Here is an 8,016-nt window from a genome sequence, read left to right as displayed (position 1 = left end):
TGGGATTCCAATTTTGTCCACTTTTTAAACTCCTTTCTTCTCCAATCACATGGTTTGGGGAACTTACTTTTAGGGTTCGGTGCTTCCCACTCCAAAAGTGTTTCTGCAGTTGCGGGTGGTACAGACGACGGTAGTGCGTCCCAAATTGACGGCATCGCCGCTCTCTTCCCTCCAGCTTGAACCCATAGTTTCTCATACATCTTCTCCATCTCAGCTTTCTCCAGGAAGGCCTTCATCGTCTCGTCCGGAGACTGTGCAATGTGATGCAGTCTCCGGGCCTGCACACTGGGAATCAGTCCTGCCAATTTGATGACGCCCAAACCGCTGTCCCTCGTGCTCGAGTACAAGATGGCATCACCCGTGCATGGAGGCAAGTGCATCCAGTCCTTTACCGCTGTTCGGATCTTCAGGTCAAGGGCTTCAAGGGCCCCTGCTTTCATCTCTGTGTGTTCAGCCAGGTAGGTCAGTCGAGGAATGGTGTATGTTTTGAGGATATCGAGTTTTTGCAGAGGTTTAAGTGGGGCTCGGTCAATGCGTTCGAGCCAGACGTCTAGTTTTACGGAAAGGTCGGTTTTTGCAAACCCAGTCCAGGGGTCGATCTGCAGGCCAAGGTATTTCTCTGATTCCCCGGGGTTAATCATGTTCAGGGGTGTGCCATTGATGGTCCATGCAGCGCAGTTGTTGACGGTGTAGGAGTCTTTTGTGGGCTTGATGTAGAAGCCGTGGCACTTTTGTCCCTGCGTTTTGAGACCTGTGAGATCACAAAAGGTCTCTAGTATCTTGATGTTCACGTTCATGTTCTCCCAGGAGTCGCTCAACAAGACCAGATCATCAGTGATTGCCATGGCAGTTATCGTACGCTCTCCACGATGGAATCCTTTGCCACTCTCTTCCAGCTTGCACAACAGGGGGTCCATTGCCAGATTGAATAGAAAGGGTGACAGTGGATCACCCTTCTTCACTCCAACCCGGATCTGGATTTTGTCCGTGTGCATGTTCTTCTTGACGGTGACATACGTACTGATGTCCTTGTACATATTGTCCACCAGTCCGACGACGTGGGGATCCACTCTCCGTTGTTGTAAAACGTGTAAGATGTGCTGGTGGCTCACGGTGTCAAAAGCCTTAGCAATGTCCACGAATATAACACCCAGTGGTCTATGTTCATTTTTGGCAGTCGGAATTATAGTTTGCGGGAGCTTCAGGTTCTCAGAACATCCCGCCGCACTGATGAAGCCTCTCTGCCTTGGGTTGAGGGGGCACGCCTTAGTCATCCTCGCCGTCACGATCCTGGAGAACAGCCTCAGCAAGATGGAACCAATCATGATGGGTCTCCAGTTGTTGATGTCTTTTAGGTGCTCCGGTTTTGTCGATTTGGGGATCAAAACAGTCCTGCACCCCCCCTCACCATGTCTGGGATGTCACCAGATGTTAACCACAGGTTGAAGAGCTCAGCAGTCCGGGGCATACCCGGGATCCATCTTCCTGATGTCCCCAAGGGCAATCCCATCTGGACCTGGCGCCAAGCCCTTGCTCATTTCCCACACATTCTTTTCAATTTCTTTGGCCGTAATTAAGTCCCTGAAGGCCTTATTGTGGGCCTTCCCTTTAATTTCAAAGTCTCCAAAGACTCTCAAGTCTCACACCAAACTGTCCAGGTGTTTTCCATCTGGCCTTGAATACCGAATAAATTTCACTGGGTGATATATCACAGGACAGACATTTGATGTCGTCCAAAATGATCTTCGCTAATTTCCCCCAGTCTAGATGGAATAAACGCTGAAAGCAGAGGTAGTTACCTCTTTTGATTGCTCTGTCCTTCATCCACTTCTGAAACTGTTTTCTTGGCTGCTCCTCCCGAGTTTCCTTTTTGCTTTTCCCCCGGAGTGCTGTTCTTATTTGGCTCACTGATTCCAGGCAACCAAAGCAGTCCTGCCCTGTCTGATTTAGCAGTGGTTGCACCTTTTGGCCTATCTAATAACTGTTCAAATGCTCTGGGGAAGTTGTTAATTGTCCCATCTGATAAACATTCTTTGATCCTTTTCTGATAATGAGCCTGCAGTCCCCCCGCCCTCTGCTGGCCAACGGTTTCCCGGAGACCGTTATCCCTATCAAAGTGGTGTCCAGATGTCTCTATTGTTCCCTTCCCAGCAGCTGGTCCTCCCGGCTGGTGGTTCCCCCCAAGTCCATTGTTCACAGTTCCTGCCTGGGATTGATGATTCGACCCAGGTTCTGATTTCAAGTTCCCAGCTGCTCCCCCACCCACTCCATTCTTCCTCAGCAGCATTCTTTTATCACCAATCTGCTTAGCTGTTTTGCTTGTTAAGTGTTCCGATATGAGCTTATTAATGTTTTTGTGACTCTCGAACTGTACCTCCAGCTTGACAAGAAGCTCTTCCTCCTCCTTTGTCCAGCATCTTTTGTGGGCTCCTCGGTTTGATGTTTCTTTCGGTTGGGAAGCATCAATCCTCTCCTGGTTTCTAACCAGTGGATGTGCCAATCTTTTGTGTTGTCCTAGGCCAATTTTAGTCATAAAATCTCTACCGCATACCTCACATATCCACTCTCCCACTGGAGGTCCCGCATCCTTCGGACCCTTGCACTTTGCAAAATGACATACAGTACTGTAATGGTTAAAATTCTCCCTCCCACACTAGGAACACCGAAAGCATACCCTCTTCCTCCCGTGAGACTCCTTAAGGTGTTCAATTAGGGCCAACATCGAGTTGAGCCGGGTACCACAGCAAGGACATGGTGGATTTTTGTCAGGAACAGTCACCTTCACCATGTCATCCGGTGCCTGTTCACTGCGGACCTCAGGCACTGGAGGCAATGCCTCTGGTGTACCCTCTTCCCCCTTCCCACGGCGTCCCTTCTCAAGTACATTCTGATCATCGTCCTTAGGGGGACTAGGATTTAAGTCGTCCCCCTCACTCAGTTGTGGTGTAGGCTGTTCAAACACCTCAGGAAACCCGTTCAACACCCCCTGTACATGCTCCTGCAGATCTGACCCATACAGTTCTAAAGAGAAATTCACCAGCAAGCCCAATTCATTTTCTGTCAATTTGGTGGTTGTAGATGTTACAAAATCATCTTGGGAGGTCTGAGTGCCCACCGATAACCCAGTAAGGTGTAATGGCCGCCCCCAGTTTCCTCCTCTGAGAAACAGATTTGGATTTGGAATAGCCGAGTCATGACCGGATTCAATATCTGGAACGGAATGGATGGTCAGCCCACCTCCGAACCCGTCGCCCCTGTCCAATGGGGGGGCTAGGTTTCAGGTAGAAAGAGAGTCATAGTTACTCCTGCCGTTTACCCGCGTTTCATTGAATTTCTTCACTTTGACATTCAGAGCACTGGGCAGAAATCACATCGCGGCAACACCTGCCTCGGGCCTCGGCGATGCTTTGTTTTAATTAAACAGTCGGATTCCCCTGGTCCGCACCAGTTCTAAGCTGGCTGCTAGGCACTGGCCGAGGCAGGGCGCCAGCCCGGGGACCCCCTCCGGGGACCCTCCCCCGCGTGAACCGCTCAGCTGACGCTGGCCACGCGCGCGCCAGCCACACACCGCGGGAACCCCGCTGGCAGGAACCGACGGGGCGGCGGCGCGCAATGATGACGGCGGCGGCCGCCGCTGGGGCACCGGCCGCAGCAAGGCGGATGGTAGGTGGGGGGGGGGGGGGGCGGGCAGTGCCCGCCGCAGCTGGGGCGATCCACGGGAAGGGCCCAGCGCACGTCCAGAGTAAACGCCACGCGCGCCTGCGCGTGCCCCGGCGCCTGGGCAGGCCAGGCGGAGTGCACTCACCTGCGCGCGGTGCCTCGTCCAGCCCCGGCATGCACCCAGCCCCGCTTCGCGCCCCAGCCCGACCGACCCAGACCTTAGAGCCAATCCTTTTCCCGAAGTTACAGATCCGGCTTGCCGACTTCCCTTACCTACATTGTTCCAACATGCCAGAGGCTGTTCACCTTGGAGACCTGCTGTGGATATGGGTACAGCCTGGCGCGAGACTTACACCCTCTCCCTCAGATTTTCACGGGCCAGCGAGAGCTCACCGGACGCTGCCAGAACCGCGACGCTTTCCAAGGCGTGAGCCCCTCTCTCGGGGCGAACCTTTTCCAGGGCGCCCAGCCCTTCACAAAGAAAAAAGAACTCTCCCCGGGGCTCCTGCCGGCTTCTCCGGGATCGGTTGCGTCACAGCACTGGGTGCCTCGCGGCGCCCATCTCCGCCACTCCGAATTCGGGGATCCGAACCCGACTCCCTTTGCTGAGGGCAATGGAGGCCATCACCCGCCCTTTCGGAACAGCACTCGCCTATCGCTTAGGACCGACTGACCCATGTTCAACTGCTGTTCACATGGAACCCTGCTCCACCTCGGCCTTCAAAGCTCTCGTTTGAATATTTCCTTCTACCACCAAGATCTGCACCTGCGGCGGCTCCACGCAGGCTTCGAGGCGCACCGCAGCGGCCCTCCTACTCGTCGCGGCCTAGCCCCCGCGGGCATTGCACTGCCGGCAACAGCTGGGTATGGGCCTGACGCTCCAGCGCCATCCATTTTCAGGGCTAGTTGATTCGGCAGGTGAGTTGTTACACACTCCTTAGCGGATTCCGACTTCCATGGCCACCGTCCTGCTGTCTAGATCAACCAACACCTTTTCTGGGCTCTGATGAGTGTCGGCATCAGGCGCCTTAACCCGGCGTTCGGTTCATCCTGCAGCGTCAGTTCTGCTTACCAAAAGTGGCCCACTGAGCAGTCGCATTCCACGGCGCGGCTCCACGCCAGCGAGCCGGCCCCCTTACCCATTGAAAGTTTGAGAATAGGTTGAGATCGTTTTGGCCCCAAGACCTCTAATCATTCGCTTTACCGGGTAAAACTGCTCATTGCCGAGTGCCAGCTATCATGAGGGAAACTTCGGAGGGAACCAGCTACTAGATGGTTCCATTAGTCTTTCGCCCCTACACCCAGGTCGGACGACCAATTTGCACGTCAGGACCACTACGGACCTCCACCAGTTTTCCTCTGGCTTTGCCCTGCCCAGGCATAGTTCACCATCTTTCGGGTCCTAGCATGGATGCTCACGCTCCACCTCCCTGGCTCCACAAGGGGGAGGTGGGCGAGACGGGCCAGTGGTGCGCCTGGGGCTGCCTGGCGTGACACGCCCTGGGATCCCACCTCAGCCGGCGCGCACCGTCCCTCACCTTCATTGCGCCGTGGGCTTTCGATGATGGCCCCTGACTCGCGCACGTGCTAGACACCTTGGTCTGTGTTTCAAGACGGGTTGGGTGGGTAGCCGACATCGCCGCGGACCCTGTCAAGCCCAGCCCAGAGGTGCCATGCCGTTGAGGTGCACTGAGGACAGTCTGCTCCGGTTGACTGTGGCGCCGGGGGCCAGCAGGCTCAGCCCCTGCACCCCTGCGTGAAACGCCGCGCTGCGGGGACGCCGCCCCCACCCCCCCACCCCCGGGAGGGGGAGGGCGGGGGAAAATCCCGGGGCCGAGGGAGAGGACCGCCGCCAACGGGGGGGGAGGAGGGCGCGGCGGCGGTCCTCTCCCTCGGCCCCGGGATTCACAAGACCTGCTGCCCGGGGGCTGTAACACCCGCAGCCACTCGCGCGGCACCGGGCGACCTGCCCGCCGGAGGCCTTCCCAGCTGACCCAGAGCCGGTTGCGGCACACCGCCACGGAGGAAATGTGCCCGGCCAGGGCCGGCCACTGGCCGAGGGGGGGTCCTCGTGCTGGTCCGCCCCCCCCCGGCTCGCCCCACGCATGGGGTTCACCCGGGGGACGGAGGGGAGGCGGAGGCCAGGATCTGCAGAACATGCGCTGGCCGACCGCAACTCGCCGGGTTGAATCCTCCAGGCGGACTGTGCAAGCCGCACTCGTTTACCTCTTAACAGTTTCATGCCCTCTTGAACTCTCTCTTCAAAGTTCTTTTCAACTTTCCCTTACAGTACTTCTTGGCTATTGGTCTCGTGCCGGTATTTAGCCTTAGATGGATTTTACCACCTGCTTTGGGCTGCATTCCCGAGCAACCCAACTCCGAGAAGCCCCGGGCCCGGCGCGCCAGGGGGCCGCTGATGGCCTCACACCGTCCGCGGGCTGCGGCCTCAATCACAAGGACTTGTGTCCCCCGAGAGCGCCGCCGGGGAGGGGGGCTTCTGTACGCCACATGTCCCGCGCCACACCGCGGGGCGGGGATTCGGCGCTGGGCTCTTCCCTCTTCGCTCGCCGTTACTGAGGGAATCCTCATTAGTTTCTTTTCCTCGGCTGACTAATATGCTAAATTCGGCGGGTCGCCACGTCTGATCTGAGGTTGCAAACCCAAAGCTCGGCCGCACCGCGCACGGGGGCACGTGCAACGATGGCCGCCGTGTCTCGCCGCTCGCTACGCCGCCAGTCCCCCCTCCTCTCTACGCTCCCGGAGGGAGCCGGAGAGAGAGAGCACGCGTGCGCACGAGCGAGCGATGAGGAGATGGAGAGCCCCATCCCGGAGACAAGAACCGAAAAGGGAGTGGGGCAGCGACGGCCCCACGCGGGAGGACCGGCTGGGCGGTGGCGTGCACAACGGCCTCGGCGGGGAGAGAGAGAGAGAGGAGCGACGGCGCCCCTCGGGCGCGCCTCGGGACCGCAACAGAAGAGGAGGGGGCGGGCGAAGGGAGGACAGGGTTGGAACAACCATCCCCAGCACTCTCGCGTGCTTGGAAGCATGGCACGGTACCGCCGCGGTTCCCACCCGCAGACAGCTGCCCGTGCGGGGGGACGCTGGGGGCGGGGCCCACGCCTCACCTCCCCTTCTCGCCCTCCTCTCTCTTTCTCTCTCGGCCCTCGGCAGTGACTTTCGATGCCGTCTCTCGCTCTCCCCAGGCTGCTGCGCCACCGCATCCACGGCACGGTCCTGGCAAGGACGAGCTCCACCCCAGCGGCTCCCTCCGGGAGCGGGGAGCTACAGAGCGCTCCCCGAGTCTGCATTTAGGGGGACGAAGGCCCTGCGCGGCAACGATGAAGACTGCGACGATGACGATGCCTGCGGGGCTGCAGGGAAGGGATTGAGGCCGCCTAGGGAAACGCTTCCCTCGCCGAACCCCTGACCGCCTTCCCTCCTGCCACTGGTGGGACGCCACTGCTGCCGCCGCCACCGCCGCCGCCACCACCGCCGCCACCGCCCGCTGCGGGTGACGGGCCTACAAGGTGACCCCAGCCGTGCCACCGGAGTGGCGATTGATCGTCAAGCGATGCTCAGACAGGCGTAGCCCCGGGAGGAACCCGGGGCTGCACGTGCCTTCAAATGGTCGATGGTCAATGTGTCCTGCAATTCACATTAATTCTCACAGCTAGCTGCGTCCTTCATTGACGCACAAGCCGAGTGATCCATTGCTAAGAGTTGTCTGCCTTTTGGGCACTGCTCACGCCAAGTGGCCCCTTTTTTTGTTACTCTGGCGCCGAGGACGCGGGGGCGCGCGCCTGGCTTTGACTGTACAAGCACATAGAAACAGAAGGGGGAATAAAAACCAACTAGAGCAACCCATGCTCCGAAGGCCGGCCCAGAGGTGGGGGAGCCCGCACTCCTGACCGCCTCCCCCACGAGGGGAGACGCCGACCTCACAAACGCCGTCCTTCAGAGGCAGACCAGGCACCCGGGCTCGGCCCGGCCTCTGTGCGGAGGGCCACGTGGCGCGTGCTGGAATGCGGGAGGGCACGGCAGCCTGCCCGCTTCTCGCTTTCACAGGACAACACGCACAAAACACACGGCACGCGGCTGGGGGCGTGTGGCCGTCGGCCCCCACACATGCCAGCTCTCCCTCGGGCCCCGACGCTGCGGGCCTTGCGGAGTGCCATTGCGCCGCTGCGTGGCCGGCTTTTCTCTTCCCCCACTGCACAGCCTTCCCCTGGCTCGAGATGGCACACGACGACGACCGGCCTCTGCCGGCGCGCCTCCCGCGAAACTGCTCCCCTGGCGGGCGGGTGAGCGCCCAGGGGACGCGCTCCGCCGCCGGCCCCGGAGGCCTGCGCCACCGAG

The 8,016-nt window shown here is 59.1% G+C and overlaps 1 non-coding gene and 1 pseudogene across 1 annotated transcript; both read right to left on the bottom strand.

The window, feature by feature from the left end:
- The window catches only part of LOC139603555 (28S ribosomal RNA), an 8,274-nt pseudogene extending 1,959 nt beyond the window's left edge, over window positions 1–6,315 (bottom strand).
- Window positions 6,316–7,229: 914 nt separating this feature from the next.
- LOC139603573 (5.8S ribosomal RNA) lies at window positions 7,230–7,382 on the bottom strand. Its single transcript, XR_011683730.1, has one exon. It is a non-coding gene; the product is annotated as a 5.8S ribosomal RNA (ribosomal RNA).
- Window positions 7,383–8,016: the final 634 nt, after the last annotated feature.

The sequence above is a fragment of the Agelaius tricolor genome, unplaced genomic scaffold (genome assembly GCF_023055355.1).
Source record: "Agelaius tricolor isolate 1412-34295 unplaced genomic scaffold, bAgeTri1.0.p SCAF_39, whole genome shotgun sequence".
Taxonomy (NCBI): domain Eukaryota; kingdom Metazoa; phylum Chordata; class Aves; order Passeriformes; family Icteridae; genus Agelaius; species Agelaius tricolor.
This window is presented reverse-complemented; position numbering and strand designations above follow the sequence as displayed.